Raw genomic sequence first — 16,225 nt, 5'->3', positions numbered from 1 at the left:
TAGGGGAAGGATAAAGCAGTGTTTCTCGTTCAATAACAGAAAAGCTTGTTAAAAATACACATTTCTGGTCCATGAGCCTTCTGGAGCTGAGGTCCAGGAGTCTGAGGTTTGATCAAGCTATGCAGGTAGTTCCCAGGCATACCAACTTCACAATAGTTCTCAATTGTGAATTAGTTAATTTCACCTATGGAGCCTAACTCCACTTTCAGAGATTCTCATGTATATAACTGTCTTGAGTATTAAAAACAAAAACAAAACCCTTCCACTCTAATATGTAGCCAGAGTTGATAATTCTGTATTAGGGTAAGAATAAATTTTAAAAGTTTTCTTTGTTCTATTGCTGTGTCTTTTATTTAGCTGTTTTTGGTATTTTATAAATATTGATTTATCAGAAGATTAAAGTTGGAAAGAAAGTCACCCCCACTTTAACAATATGAGCTAATATTTATTAAACATTTACCGTGGGTTAGGCACTATTAAAAATGCCTTCTATGTATTAACTAATTCAGTCCTTAAAACAACTTTATAAAGTCGGCATTATTATTATCCCTGTTTTAGGTTGAGTAATTAGAAAAGCTGGGCTTTGAACCCAGAGAGAATAGCCCTGGAGCTCCTATTGTCAAGCCAGAGCCCCTCTGCACCAAGAAAATCCAGTAAACATCCCACATCTTCCAGAAAATTCTTCAGGACTCCTCTGACCCGGATCAACCTTACTGACATATTTTATATTGCATTTTTCATGTTCTACTCTGTGTCCAGTTTTTTTCCCCAAACATATACAGAGCACTTTTTGGACGCTCAGCCTTACCCTCTTCATCTCCCCTGCGGGGCTCTGCTTTGCCCTCCACTCTCTGTGTGGTTCTTTAGTGACTGTTTCACATGTACTGGCTTCCTCTCCAAAGAAATTCTGTGCACTTAGGAGGGCCCAGCAAGCATTACTTTCTGCACTGCCCCCTTACCTGGGGTTCACGTTGAATAGACAGTATTGAGTGGTGGTTAGGGTGTCGTCAGACCTGAGTTTAAAGATAGGCATGACCACTTACTAGTTTCATATTCTTGGGCAGATCAATTAACCTCCCTAAGCCTCAGGTTCCTCCTCTGTAAAATGGGGACCCTTTCACTCAGCTGACAGTGAATGGTCTGTTGCGATGTGCCAGGGGCTGAACTAGGCAAACACAGACCCTGGCCTCACGAGGCTTCCAGGCCAACCTCTTTCTCCCAGGAGAACAAAATGAGATGATAGCAAATGAAGTGCTTTCTTAGCTCAGGTCAGAGGGGCATGTAATAGACACTCAGTAAATGTTACCTATTCATTCAATATCCTCTAATTAAAAGCAAGCAGTCCATTTGACACCAGAAGAAAATTTAATTAAACCTCACACTGCACAGGTACAATATTATACATCACTCCATCTCGAGCCTTTACTGATTTTGCTTTCTGTTTCATGTCAGTAGCAGTTATGCCAGGACCCTGGAAATCAAGACAGCCCTCTCTCCCCCGCATTCCCATCTTTTTCTGTAGGCTGGTGATCAGTCAGAATAAGAAGGAGAAGGAAAAGAAGAAGGAGAAGAAGAAGAAAAGGAAAAGGAGGAGGAGGAGAAGGAGAAGGAGAAATGCCAACACCAGGGTTACAGAAACTATAGTCTCTTTCAAATACTGACATAGGATGAATCAACTAAATGTTCACCAAAATATAGAGCTGTATAATTGTGTAGTCACAAGAAAATTATTTCTCAAAATGGATTTAGTTTAAAAAATGAATTCATTCATATTGTATAGAGTAGTGGGTGTGGTAATGGGACACACATTTAAAGCTGTCTGGGAAATATCTTCTCTCTGCCCTGTCAGTGTACCTCTGGGGCTCTACTTGCCAACCCATTTGGAGATAATAGGAAAATCTCAATGGCCCCTTCACCAATGGTCCTCCCTTCTTCCACCCCTTCTCTCCTTTGCTATAGTACACTCAGCATCAGATCAAGTTGGAAGGTCTGTCCTGTCACTTATTATTGATTTTGAGTTAACCCCTCTCTTCCCTTTCTTCATCTGTAAAGAAAGCACAACAAAACACTCCTGAATCACAGAACTGTTCTGCCTGGCATTGGATAGGCTTTCTCTTTTTCCCTCTTCTTTATCTGTCTCTGCCTCTCTCTGTGTCTTTCTCTGTCTTTGTCTCTCTGTCTCTTTTCTTTCTCTGTACCGTCCCTCCCTCCCTTCCTTCCTATTTCTTTCTTTCAAGAGCAGAAACGCCGGTTTGCGGGAATCTCAAATTAACTCATTAGCCAGACGCGGTCCCATCCCTGGCTAGATTCTGTGCTTCCCGTAGCCGCCGGTGTCTCATTCATTCCCTTTATTCTAAGGGCAGTCGAGTCTTGGGGTGCTTGAAGCCACGGAGGCGGAATCAAGTCCCTCCCAACGCTTTTGAGTCGGAGGGAGAGATGATAGGCGCGGGCTGGTGACCCCCTCCCTTTCCCCCCACTCTTGGGAGCGCCAGCCGCTCCGCGCCCCTTGGCACCAGTACCTTTTCTCTGTAGGGAAGGCGAGCCCAGCCCGCAGCGGCGCGGCGGGGGCCGAGGGCGCCCCCTCCCTTCCTCTCGCTCCCCCTCCCCTTCCTCCCCTCCCGATACAATGACTGGGCCGGAGCAGCGCATCAGAGGAGTCTCATTGGCAGCGGCCGCCCCAGCCCCCGGAGAGGCGGCGGGCGGGGGCAGCTGGGGAGAGAGGAGCCCAGAGCTGGGGCTGACAGCGAGAGGAGGCAGGCAGGACGGAAGGACTGCAGGACGCGAGGAAGGCGGCCTGGGGCGCTGCTTTAAGTGTGGATCAAAGCGAGGACGCGCGGCGAGCGACGGCGGGGGCGACGAGCAGCCCCGGGCTGGGGGATGCGGCGGGAACTGGCTGCCCTGCGAGCCCGGGAGTCGGGCTGCGCGGCTCACGTGCAGAGCAGGAGCTTGAGCAGAGAGGAGGAGGAGGAGGAAGGCAGACGCCGGGGAAGGCTCTGCGCAGAGCGGAGTTGTGGGGCTGGCGCAGAGCCGGGTCCCCAAGTCCCGCGCGGTGAGCAGCCGAGACAATAAAGTAGCGGTCGACAGCCCCCCCGAGCGCCCGAGGCTGGAAGCAGCAGAGCAGGTAGGTGGGTGACTGCCCCGGGTGCCCCGAGCGCGCAGCTGGCGGCGACCGTGCGACGCGGCCGCAGCGGCGCTTGCAGTGCGCCCGGGGCGCAGCGCGCGCGTTTGGAGACCCCCAGTGGAGGTGCGGGTCCCGGGCGCTCCCGCGGGCAGGAAACCCCGCCCCGCCGCTCCCCTGCTGCCTGCAGCCTCCGCCGGAGTCCCTTGGGCACTTGGCGCGGCGCTTTGGTCGCTTTGGTGGTGTGCAGACAGGAAGTTTGGCGGTTTCGGGGCGTTGGCGCTGGTGGGGTTTGCAGGCGCGCCGCCAGGGACCATGTGCTTTGGTTGCCGCGCGTTCGTGGGAGGTGGGGAGAAATGCTGATGAATCCCAGGTCGGGCTGCCCAGAGATACTTTCAAAACGCGGCGAGAGGAGTGGAGAGCGGAAATCCCTTGCGTTTGCAGAGGATACTAAGGGTTTGGTTTGGCTGCCCTTTTCAAATAGGTGTGTCTGATCCTTGCCCCTCCTATGTTGAAGTGGCTGTATGCGTGTGGATCGCTCCCTATCTATTTTCTGGAGTATTTCACTTTTTACTTTCATCTGGGGAGGGAAAAACAAAGATGATATTTTGGGAAATGCCATTCGATTTGGACTAGGCGGATGAACTCTTCCTTTGCATTGAATGATCTGTGCTCCGAACGATACTGCTGAGCAGTGCCTGGTCTTGTTCACAAAAGGGGCGAGAGCTCGTATTAAACCTTCCCCGGGCCTGAGAAAGCTGCAGCAGGAGGAGGTCTCTCGTTCTCCTTTGTGTGGCCGCTTCCTTCCAGATGTGAGAGGGTTGGGCTAGGCGCTCCTGGGTGGGGTAATAATTATCTTGAACATTCCTGCGATCTGCTAGGACTTGTAAACATACCAGAGCCAACTCCTCTGAACTTTGCGAACCGACTTGGTCTGCTTGCTGGTACCCAATTCCAGGCTGCGTCTGGAAGGTGGCCCCTTGGTGGGGAAAAAGACCCGGGAGTGCTGACAGCCGCAGTCTTTCCGGAAAGGTGGTTGATCCTTCAAGGTTAGCTAGTTTCTGGATACCCCAGAAACTTGTCAACTCATTTGGAGGTTGGGTACAAGATTTTAGCGCAATCCCTGGCATGCTGTTTCCTGTCCTAAAGAGAATGGAGCTTCCGTGTCAAACGTCTGCAGGGGAAGAGAAGCAGCTTCGCCTTACTTAACCTCACCAAGCTGCTTCCTCTTTGATCTCCCACACACATACTGTTACGAATGGCGCTTAAGAGAGCTTACTATGGGACAGGCACCCCAATAGGCAGTTTTGGGGCATCATAAATAGTCCACGGAGTGGTAAACCAAGCCCTAGAGCGAGGTTAAGTAACCTGCCATAAGTTACACTGGTGATTTTTGGTTTACATGAGGTCTGTTTCCAGATGCCAGGGTCTTAACTGTAACAGTGCCTCTAAAAAGGCTGTGCCGTGATGGCATTGATGATGATGAAACAAAAATAATTACAATCATAACAACAATAACTACCTCCTGTGTTTTTCATAAGATTAAATCAGATGATGTTTAAAAGAGTGACTGAACCAAGGTGAGCACTCAGTGTATATTTTGGTCTCTAAATGTCATAAACTAGGTGATGGGTATACTCCTGACTCTGTGAGTCTTCCTTCCTTTTTGTATATCTGAAAAATTGGAAATAAAGACGCGCACACCACACACATTCACCTCTACCTTTTGAACAGTGCTTGTTACATTTCCTAAAAGAGGGTCAGAAGAATTCACGCAATTCCCAGAACTTCTTGAACAGAAGAGGTTTATCGTTTCCTCATGACATCTGCAGGTATTAATTAAACACTTCATTTGCTTCAATTCAGTAATGCAGGTGGAATGCATTTGAACACTATGATGATGGAAAATGAAGAAATCTACCTAAAATACCATTATAGTGAGGTCTGATTTTCATGATCACTGGGAAAGTTCTCAGAAGTCACCTCTCCTGGGTGTGCAAGTGATTGTCTTAAACTTCACTTGGTCTTGAAATGAATAATGGTTTTGAATTTTCATTTTCGCCGCGGGAAAGTTAATGGGCCTTCTCAAACAGGCAGACAAATGTGCTTGAGCCTGACAAGCTGGAAAAGTGTGGGAGGAGTTAACTCTACAGCCACTCCAGAGTGGAAATGCAGAGTTTTCTCAGGACTGTTTACTTGACTGGCCTCTATTTCCAGCAAGCCTGAGAATCCGAGCTCTCTGTTTGATTCCACAGATTTAATCAAGACTCTGCAGTGCTTTTGAGCAGACAAAAAGGAAGTTTTGGCTAACTGACAATACAAATAAGGTACATGGAAAACAGTTAAAAATACCCTGTCTTGTCCAGCCTGCAGTAATTGTCTGAAATTTCAGGAACTTTTCATAGTTATTTTACACACATAAGTGAAGGCATCAGGCTTATTATACTGCAAGGGATTTCTCTCTCTCTCTGTCCCTCTCTTCTTCCCTCCCCCACTTACTCCTTCTCTCTCCCTCCCTCCCTCCATCCCGCCCTCTGTCCTTCCCTCTCTCCCTCCCTCCCCCTAAATCTGCCCCAGAGATTTGATCTTATTATGAAGGCACTATTTTTACATATTCAGTGATTGCTGAGGTTCACTGAAATTATTATCTTTAACCTGTAGATAAATAAATCATGTAACGTGGCTCATCAACAAGACTTGGGTGTCTATTTCCTTACTTAGCTATCTCTCTTCTCTCTCTTTTTAGACATGGTTTTTGTTTTGTTTTAGAACTCCACTTATCTTTTTTTTTTTAATTTATTTATATTTAGGTCATTAAGATTTTTTTCTCCTGGTAAAGTGTGTGTCCTGTGCGGTCAGAGAGAACTGGTGAGATAGCAATTTTCTATTGCTAGATGCTTAATTTAGGGGCCAAACCTCCTATTTTCCTCAATAACCTGATTAAAATTATCATGTCATTTTAAAAAAATCTCATTTTTCCTGGTGAAATCAATTTTTAACCTAATCTCGTAAAGCAGTGTTTTTCACAGTGAAGGTCATGAAATCAATTTAGTGGGTCACACCAGTATTTTTTTAAAGTATTACAGGACAGGAAGTATCACCATCATCATATGTTAGTGAAGGTTCTGTAGTTTCATGAAACTTTGGGTCAGTCCTGTATCCGGGGCTGTGTGCAAACTCTGGGTTGCAGGATTAAATGTAATTCATACTGTGAGTTGCTGTCAAAAAGTTTGGGGGCTTCCCTGGTGGCGCAGTGGTTGAGAATCTGCCTGCTAATGCAGGGGACACGGGTTCGAGCCCTGGTCTGGGAAGATCCCACATGCCGCGGAGCGACTGGGCCCGTGAGCCACAATTACTGAGCCTGCGCGTCTGGAGCCTGTGCTCCGCAACAAGAGAGGCCGCGATAGTGAGAGGCCCGCGCACCGCGATGAAGAGTGGCCCCCACTTGCCGCAACTGGAGAAAGCCCTCGCACAGAAACGAAGACCCAACACAGCCATAAATAAGTAAATAAATTTAAAAAAAAAAAAAAAAAAGAGCATCTTGCTCAGGGCTGAACAGTGACTTCAGGATCTGATTCTTTTCATCTTAAGCTCTGCCTTTCTCTTCCTTCCTTTTGGTTCCTTGTTGGGTGGCAAGATGACTGTAGCAGTTGCCCGTTTACGCAATTCCAGGTTCAAGTCTAACAGAAAAAGCATAAACCCTCCTTCCCCAGTTGTTGAGCAAAAAGTCTCAACACCAGTTCTGATTAGCCCAATTGGCTTGGCTGGAGGAAACCCCATCGCCCTAGTGGTGGAGTCCTATCCAGGCCATATGGACCATGGACGCTGGAGGCCTGGACCTCCAGATGAATACAGTTGCTGGAAAAGGGGCAAATGGATGCCAAGAAGTTGAATAAAGTTCACCACAATTTTCAAGTGCCTAACTCAGTGTAGGCTGATTTCTGTTATCTTTGATGCCCAAAATGATGGAGGACGAACTGAATTATATTCAGGCACATAGGTTATCAATATGATTTCTCATGTGTGTAAGGAAAGCCTTAGCTGTCACTTTTACCATGGTCAATATCAGGACTTGGAGATCACAATGCAGAGCAGGTCAAATTAATGGTGGTTTTTGTACTTTCCAGTGACACTGAGGGAAAAAGGCAGATATATTGATTTAAAACCCACTATAGACCCTAAGTCTCTTTTTTGCATCTATGTGCAAATCTTGGAAGGCAGTTATTTTAATCAATGTGTTGTGCAAATGTGGTGAAAGTAGTTATTTAGAGTAGTGTCTTCAGGCAAATTATTTGAAGAGTACACCTCCTTATGGGCCAAGGTGAATGAGTTCTCTGCTTTGCAGCTCTTCATCTTGGAGATATTTATCTGTGTCTATGTTGCTTCGCCCCTGGGTATGTGCTGCTTTTAATTGTGCTCTGTCACTTTATGTACAATTATCCAGTGGGAAGGGGACCCTATTGTATGCGGCTGGGAGGATAATGTTTACTCCTAGCAGAGGATCCCCGGAAGTCAGGTGATCATGCTGGCTTGCCCGGGTCAGTCCTGGTTAATGTCTGCACCTCCAGTTTGAACGATAAATTACATGGTCACTTCACCTATAAAGGCTATTTTAGGGGGCCATGATTAGGGGTCTTTTGAATAGATTAAATTATAAAGAACTCCTCTCACCAGGCAAGATTAAATGGTATTTAAGGATGCGTGCTCAAGTGGTAGAAATATTATAAAGGAAAGCAAAAAAGTGAATGCCGAAAAATCATGAGAGTGTGGTGGGTCTCAACCAGGGGTGATTTTGCCCCTCTGGGGACATTTGTCAGTGTAAAGAGAAATCGTTAGTTGTTGCCACTTGCGGGAGGGTGCTAATGGAATCTAGTGGGTAGAGACCAGGGATGCTGGTAAACATCTTAACCATGCACAGGACGGTCCCCACAACAAAGAATCATCCAGCCCCAAATGTAGATAGTGCTGAGGTTGAGAAACCCCTGCACAGTGGTTACATTTGAAGGGGAGGGAGGGAAAGTGTTTAGGAGTTTCTGGGGCAGCACAGTGATGGATACATGGCTTTTCACTTGGAGATAATTATGGAGCTGTATACTTATATTTTGTTCACCTTTTTATGTATGTTATACTTAAAATTTTTTAAAGCATTAAAAAAATAAAGTTCTTACCATAATTGAAGGGTGAAACTCCTGATGCCTGGTAGCAACTTGTTCCAATGTAAAGACTAAGTATATAATAGTAGAACTAATGATAATAAGAGCTGCTCACCTGTGCTGGGAATTACACTGCCAAGATTACGTAATATTTGTCAAATTGGCAAAGTCTGTGTGTTGACCAGTTTTTTACAGAAGAGCAGGGTAGGTTGTGGTTATAAACACTGGCTCTCATGTCAGATGACCTGCCCTCAAATCCAACTGCACCACTTACTGAATGTGTGACTTTGAACAAGCGGCTTAACCTTTTTTGTGCCTCAGTTTCCTCATCTCTAAAATGGGGAGAATAAGATTTCCTACCTCATTGGGTGATTATGAGGAGAAAATAAGTGTTTCACGCAGCGCCTGCTACATATTAAATATTCCATAAATGTTAACTTTTTCCTAGCTTTGTGGAGGCTAGGAAGAAGTAGAAATAGCTATATTTTTTATTGAACACTATGTACCACATTTCAGTCTAAGCATTTTTCAGCTATTGTTTTCTTTATTCTTACGAATCCTGTGATCTGGGTGTTAAGGCCATTTGTTGTTATTACTCCCATTTTTCAGATGAGGAAAACTGAGACTTAATGAAATTAGCAAGGAATAGAGGCTTAATTGCAACCCCAAGTCATTTTGACCCCAGAGCCTCTGCTCTCATTTATTGTGTCATATTGTTGGACTTGGAAGGGAGCTTTGAGATCAACTAACCTTCAAAAATGAGCCCCAAAGAGGCTCATCCCCAAGGGATGTGACTTGGCAAGTTATTTAGGGATGGCGTAGGGCCAGAACCGAGGTTTTCTGCCTCCCACGACCATCTATATTTTGAGGACACATGCATCCATCTCACAGAGCAAACGTGCTGAGTGGGAGCAGGCATGGACCAGGAACGCTAGATCTGGTGTTGGGGAGATGTCTTCTAATCCAGCTACAAAAAGTCTAGTGCTGTGTTACTGGCGTAGATGAACCCCTGGTGAATATGAGTTAATTTTAGATGATAGATGGAGAATCATTTTACTTTAGTGATTATTTATTTATTTTAATGTGTACCCCCCCCCAATTTTTTTTCACTCAGACCTTCAAACTTTAAGTAGTAGATTTCTTTCTGCCTTGCCAAATAACTATTAACAGACAATATTATTGCTTAAGATGAGGCTAGCAAGACACAGTGTCAATGTAAAATCACTTAAAAATATATATTAGGTAAAACATAGGGTGGGTAGTATTGAAAAATGACGAAAGCTACGAAGGGGAAGATGTGAATGACTGAAGTCCAGGGAATACTGGGCTAGAGCAACATCTCTCCAACTCTGTGCACAGGAATCAGTTGGGAATCAGATACTGATTCAGTAGATCTGGGGCAGAGCCTGAGGTTCTGCATTTCTAACAAGCTCCCAGATGATGCTGATGGTGCTGGTCTATGGACCACAGTTTGCCTAGGAAGGGATCAGAGAATCTAGAAGATTCTTGGACATGTGCTGGGTGCCATGGAGGATTCAAAGAAATGTAAGGCACAATGAGATATCACCTCACACCTGTCAGAGTGGCTATCATCAAAAAATCTTCAAATGACAAATGTTGGCGAGGATGTGGAGAAAAGAGAACCCTCCTACACTGTTGGTGGGAATGTAAATTGGTGTAGCTACTGTGGAAAACAGTATGGAGGTTTCTCAAACAACTAAAAATAAAATTACCATATGACCCAGCAATTCTACTCCTGGGTATGTATCTGAAAAAACAAAAACACTAATGTGAAAAGATGCATGCATCCCAATGTTCATAGCAGCATTATTTACAATTGCCAAGATATGGAAGTGACCTAAATGTCCATCAATAGATGAATGGAAAAAGAAGATGTGACACACACACACACACACACACACACACACACACTGGAATACTACTCAGTCATAAAAAGTGAAATTTTGCCATTTCCAACAATATGGATGGACTTGGAGGGTATTATGCTAAGTGAAATAAGTCAGAGAGAGAAAGACAAATACTGTATAACTTATATGTAGAATCTAAAAAAATAAAACAAACTGGTGAATATAACGAAAAAGAAACAGACTCACAGATATAGAGAACACATTAGTGGTTACCAGTGGGGAGAGGGAAGGATGAAAGGGCAAAACAGGGGAGAGGATTAAGAGGTACAAACTATTAGGTGTAAAATAAATAAGCTACAAGGATATATTGTACGACACAGGGAATATAGCCAGTATTTTATAGTAACTATAAATGGAGCAGAACTTTTAAAAATTGTTGATCACTATATGGTACACCTGTAACTTATATTGTACATCAACTATACTTCAAAACAAACAAACAAACAAAAAAAACCCACAAAGAAATGTAAGGGAATCCCGTTTCCCAGAAGCTTAAGCTAGTTGGGGAGAGAAGATGTGAATTAACGTGGGTGGTAAACTCCCCCATCCAGAGAAAGTGTAAACTCCCGCATCCAGAGAAAGTGCGACACCAAAAGAGAGATACAGGGACGGTGGTCTGCCCCAGAGTTGCTGCAGTGGGGTAGCGGGAGCGGATAGGGTTTCACTTTGGCCTGAAAGATTTGTAGCAGCAAGTGGAGAGTTCCCAGACAGGCTTGATGAGCAGGAGGAAGGGTACAAGGAACACGGAAGACTCCAAAAAATGCCTGCGCCAGCAAAGTGGAGATTTCAGGAACAATCTGATCAGTACACTGAAACGTTCACTTAGGATAACCTCCCTTTGCAAAGAACCATTGCCCAGTCGTAATAGTCCGCATTTGTTGAGTCCCTATGAGTGCCAGCTACTTGCCGAGTGCTTTCCAGACAGTATATATTTCATTCCATTTCCACCATGAACCACCGTAGCTCACACTTTTATAGAGGTGAAAACGGAGGCTTGGAGAGGCTGCATCACTGTTCAGAATCACACAGCTGGTTAGTGATAGACCTGGAATTCAAAGTCAACCGAGTCCGTGCTCTTGGACACCACACTGCAAGTGGCTCTGCTTTGTGTTATCCCCGACAGTCACAGCCTGAGAGGCTCAGCTCTCTGTCTCGAGAGCATAGCTCACCGGAGATTCTAATGGCTCGTCTTGTTTCAGGTAAGAATATTGCCCTCTAAAACAGATCCTGAACCCTCAGCCAAAGTTGATTATATTCCTTTCTGCCTTGCTGAATAAACTATGACCAGACTGGAGTTTTTAGCATTGTGACCTTCCATGAGAAATAAGTTCAAAACTGCCCCCTCGCCCCACCCCCGCTCCTGCAAATAAACACTGAATGTTTTGTTGCAATGAGAAGGCGCTTTGCTTTGGAAATCACCAAGTAGCCTAGAGAGACAGTTATTGGAAATAATTATGCCTCTGCCACAGCATGGGGCCCATCACTGCCCTTCCTGATTCAAAAGGTCTTTCTGGAATACCAGCATCCACGTTCCAGCTGGTGCTTATAATAGCCGACAGATGCGGTAGGGAACCCAACAACGGATGAGGCCTGAGGATTGTTTTCCGGCTTCCCTTGTTGCACCTGACTGAGCCCATCCCATCAATTCAGTCCTCGAAAAAGAGCAGGGGGGCCATATGTGACCTGAGTGGGAGGCACGAATCACAGAGCCAGCTCTGGCCCTGGTTCATCCAAGTGTACTACTCCGGCAGGGTTCTGCCAGATGAAGGAGGAGCTGGGGAGAAAGGGGTGCGGTGACCCTGGGTGGAGAGTCAGAAAAGCTGAGTTCTGATCGCAACTCAACAGCAGACTGACCTTAGCCTATGTTAATTACCTCTCTGGATTTGTCAAGTGGGGGATGATCTTTACACTATGAACCACCAGAAGTGCCCTCTGACCTTCAAATCTTATTAAAGATTTGCACTTTATCCACAGCCGTTGCACTGTTCTTACTTTAACTTTTTTAAAAAAGGGCTCGGAGAACAAACTAGTGATTACTAATGTGCAGAGGATGGGGGAGGGGCGAGATAGGCATAGGGGATTAAGAGATAAAAACTACTATGTATAAAATAAATAAGCTACAAGGGTATATTGTACAGCCCAGGGAATATAGCCAATATTTTTTTAGACTGTGTTTTTATTTATCTATTTAAAGAAATTTCTAAAACTTTTAAAATAAATTGATTTATTTATTTATGGCTGCCGGGTCTTCGTTGCTGTGTGCGGGCTTTCTCTAGTTGCATCGAGCAGGGGCTACTCTTTGTTGCCGTGCGCGGGCTTCTCACTGCGGTGGCTTCTTTTATTGCGGAGTACGGGCTCTAGGCACGCGGGCTCAGAAGCTGTGGCTCGCGGGCTCTAGAGCACAGGCTCAGTAGTTGTGGTGCACGGGCTTAGTTGCTCCGCGGCATGTGGGATCTTCCCGGGCCAGGGATCGAACCCGTGTCCCCTGCATTGGCAGGCGGATTCTTAACCACTGCACCACCAGGGAAGTCCTGTTTTTTATTTTTATTTTTGGTGGCACCCGCGCGGCTTGCACGTTCTTAGTTCCCCCACCAGGGATTGAACCTGGGCCTTAGGCAATGAAAGCATGGAGTCCTAACTGCTGGACCGCCAGGGTATTCCCTAGCCAATATTTTATAATAACTTTAAATGGAGTATAATCTATAAAAATATTGAATTACTATGTTGTACACCTGAAACTAATGTAATATTGTAAATTAACTATAATTTTTAAAAGTCTCAGATAAATAAATGCGTTTAAAAGAGCTTCTTTATCAGTAGTGTGTTGGTGGAACATTTCAGTAAAATTACTTGCTGTGTAGTAAAAATGATCCTCGGTGTAACTTGTTCTATCAAGTAACCTTTCAGTATTTAAATAAATCTCAAAACATTAAGATAGTGTGACTTCTTTGATAAATCAGGAAAGTTAAGGGTATTTGAGGCAATCACAAATGAACTGATTGCATCCATTTAAACATGCAACTTGAAATGCAGGATCCTGATTAGGTAATGAAAACCATGTGCCCTTAGACTGGGAACAGAGAGCCCAATCCCAGCGGGGCCGTAAGACTCAAATTGAGGACATATCATAGTAATTTGCTCCAACTGTGTTAAATTAATTCAATTTGTATTTTGAAGAGAAAAAAAGAAGCGTGCTGTTTTATATACTTCCCTGTGCCCATTCTAGCTGTACTTTCACTTCCTAAAGAATGGGCTGTCCAGTTTACTAGAGGTCAAAAGTTTGATTCAAACAAATTAAGAGTAAGAAAGCACTTTTGCAATGATTCAGCTGCTTTGAACAGTTCAAGTCTTGAGTGGTTCTTGATGTACTTTCTAGCACTGAGCTTAATTACACTTGGAAAAGCGTACTGGAAAACTATCATTGGTCCTTTTTAGATTTCAGAGAAAAGCTGTGAAAATGATAAAGGGTATTTAAAAATTGACAGTTTGTCAGCAAGTGTTCATGCTATTGGATAGATTCTTTCACTCTGTAATAAGAGGGGGAAATGTAACTTTGCCTTCTTTCAGAGTATACAATGCAAACTCCCCCCTACCCCACTTCTCCTACAGTTTCATTTATATAATTATTGTCAAGGAATAAGAAATTTGTTTCACTAAAGTGATTTCTCCAGGTGATTAAAGCTTACCTCTGCCCACCTAAATTATTTTTGCTTGAACAAAACATTTTCTGATGGAAACACGGCACCTGCTTCTTTACTTTTTTACATGGAGTTTGTAAATGTGGTTAGAGCTTTCCTTGACTTGGGCTCCTCATGATAAACATCACTTTTCATTCCTTGCCATCATCCTGTTACTCTTTGACAGCTGACTTGTGTGTGGGCCTGAGAGCCTCTGTATAAATAATCACATATTTTTATTCTTTTGTAGGTGCCATTATTCCTAATAATAGGGCTCCTTTGAGTAGTTAGCAAATCCCAGGCAGGGTGCTAAGAATGTCATATGCATTATAGTCTTGGCTAATCTGCCAAACACCCCTGCCCCTAAGAAATGAGATTATTCCTTCTACTTTATGGGTGAGAAAATTGAGATTTAAGAAAGTAGTAGTGAGTTGTGGAGTGGGGATTTGAACCTGGATCTCTAAGTGAGAGATGCCTGTTGATAGGTAATACAAGAGTTGCCTCTTGCTCTGTTTCTCTTCTCTGCATATTTCTGTCTATCTTCCTGCTTTTAAAACCTTCACCCAGGTAAGAGCCCAAGATGAGGTGTGTGCCTCTTTTACAGGGCATTTATTGGTATCTTCTTCCTTGAGTGTGGTTATGAGAATATTTCTGCTGATTCCAGGTTCCCAGGCATCTTCTGCACAGTTGCAGTTTCGGGAAGTCAAACGTGTGAATTCATCACTATGTGTGCTAAGTCTTTGGGTAGATTGATTATAGGATTTACTGCATTATGGTTTAGTGACATAATCAAGAAACCTGCAATCAGAGGAATGCCTGGCAAGTCTATAACTCAGGGGTCAGGACACTTTTTCTGTGAAGGGCCAGGTACTAAATATATTAGGCTTTGCAGGCCATATGGTCTGGGTTGCAGCTACCCAAATCTGTCTTTGCAGGGCAAGAATAGCCACAGATAAAACATAAAATGATGCATGAAGCTGTATTCCAATAAAACTTTATTTACAAAAACAAGCTGTGGGCAGGAGTTGGCCCACAGGCTTGTTGTTTTGCCAACTCTTGTTATGATGGATAAAAGAACCACTCAGGGTATTTTAAAAGCCAAAGTAGGTAGAGAGTTCAGAGGCCGTGTAGAGTAGTGACTTCGCCCAGGGACTCTGGAGACAATGCCTGGATTTGTCTCCTGGCTTCACCACTAACTACTGTAACTTAGTGTAACAAATATCTTAACCTCTCAGTTTTCTGTCTTTAAGATTGGGAAAATAATAGTCCTTCCCTCGCAGGGTTGCTTTGAGAATTGTTTGTAAGGTACTGAGAGCCATGTGCAGGACAAGAAAAGCACTACGTAACTTTTTGTGAAATTAAGAATCGTAACGAATCCAATTTCTAGTGAGCTAAAATATCATAACATGTTGGTGGAAAGAACGGAGACTTCCTTTGCTCTGAGTGAAGTGGAGGGCAGTGATAGTTCCCGTCGGATGGATGGATGCGTGGTGGGAGGGAACGGCTTTGTGAAGCCTTAGCGAAGGCAGCACAATGGGTCAGACAAGGCTGTGGCCCGGGAGTTACAGGAAGTGGGCTCCAGATCACAGACAGTCTTTGACTTACAATTCACTTCCCTTTAGGGCCTTGGTTTCTGCATCCATAAAATAATGGGGTTCACCTCGATTAGTGGATATAGGCTGGCTGTTCACAGGTTGTATTCTGCCTACAGAGAATTTGATTAGTTCCTAGAGTGTTTTTTAAACATTTGAACTCATCATCAGCAACTATGAATCAGGAGATTCCAAAAAAATTCAAGATTCCTGGTTTTTGTTAAAAATTCAGAAGCTCTAACAACACTGGTTGCATTCCTGCCTGGCAGCTGTGGACCGGCGCTGGGGCACGGTGGCCCATGGGCTCTATTACGGATTGCCGTAGCAGAGGGTGTTCGTGCCCAGTCTGTACCCTGGCCCTGGCCTTGGCCTCTCAGTCAAGCCAGCTTGACTTCCCACCACCTCTGCCTGCATTCATTTGTCTGAGGACTTTCTCTGACTGTGGAAGTGATAGTTTGGAAGTGCTGGGGAATTAAGACCCATCTCTCCAGTGATGAAGGGTTTAGCATCTGGATACTCCAGGTCCCTTGCCCATCTGGTAGGATAACTAAGATGAATGTTCTGCACCATCTCCTAGAGTTTCCCCATGGCATTAAACCCTGGTCACTCATGGTGATAGTTGATTTAATAGGACCTTTTTTTAAAAATTAATTAATTAATTAATTTATTTATTTTTGGCTGTGTTGTGTCTTTCGTTTCTGTGCGAGGGCTTTCTCTAGTTGTGGCGAGCGGGGGCCACTCTTCATCGCGGTGCGCG

General features: G+C 44.4%; 1 protein-coding gene across 1 annotated transcript in view; it reads left to right on the top strand.

Annotated features, from left to right (window-relative positions):
- Positions 1–2,714: 2,714 nt before the first annotated feature.
- Positions 2,715–16,225, top strand: part of FRMD4B (FERM domain containing 4B) — a 330,390-nt gene continuing 316,879 nt past the window's right edge. The window contains exon 1 of the mRNA XM_061197131.1: positions 2,715–3,121. The gene's annotated coding sequence lies outside the window, so the exon portion shown is untranslated. The remainder of the gene's footprint in view (positions 3,122–16,225) is intronic.

Source organism: Eubalaena glacialis, chromosome 7 (genome assembly GCF_028564815.1).
Source record: "Eubalaena glacialis isolate mEubGla1 chromosome 7, mEubGla1.1.hap2.+ XY, whole genome shotgun sequence".
NCBI classification, from domain to species: Eukaryota; Metazoa; Chordata; class Mammalia; order Artiodactyla; family Balaenidae; genus Eubalaena; species Eubalaena glacialis.
The sequence above is the reverse complement of the archived record's forward strand: the minus strand, read 5'-3'. Positions and strand labels throughout refer to the sequence as shown.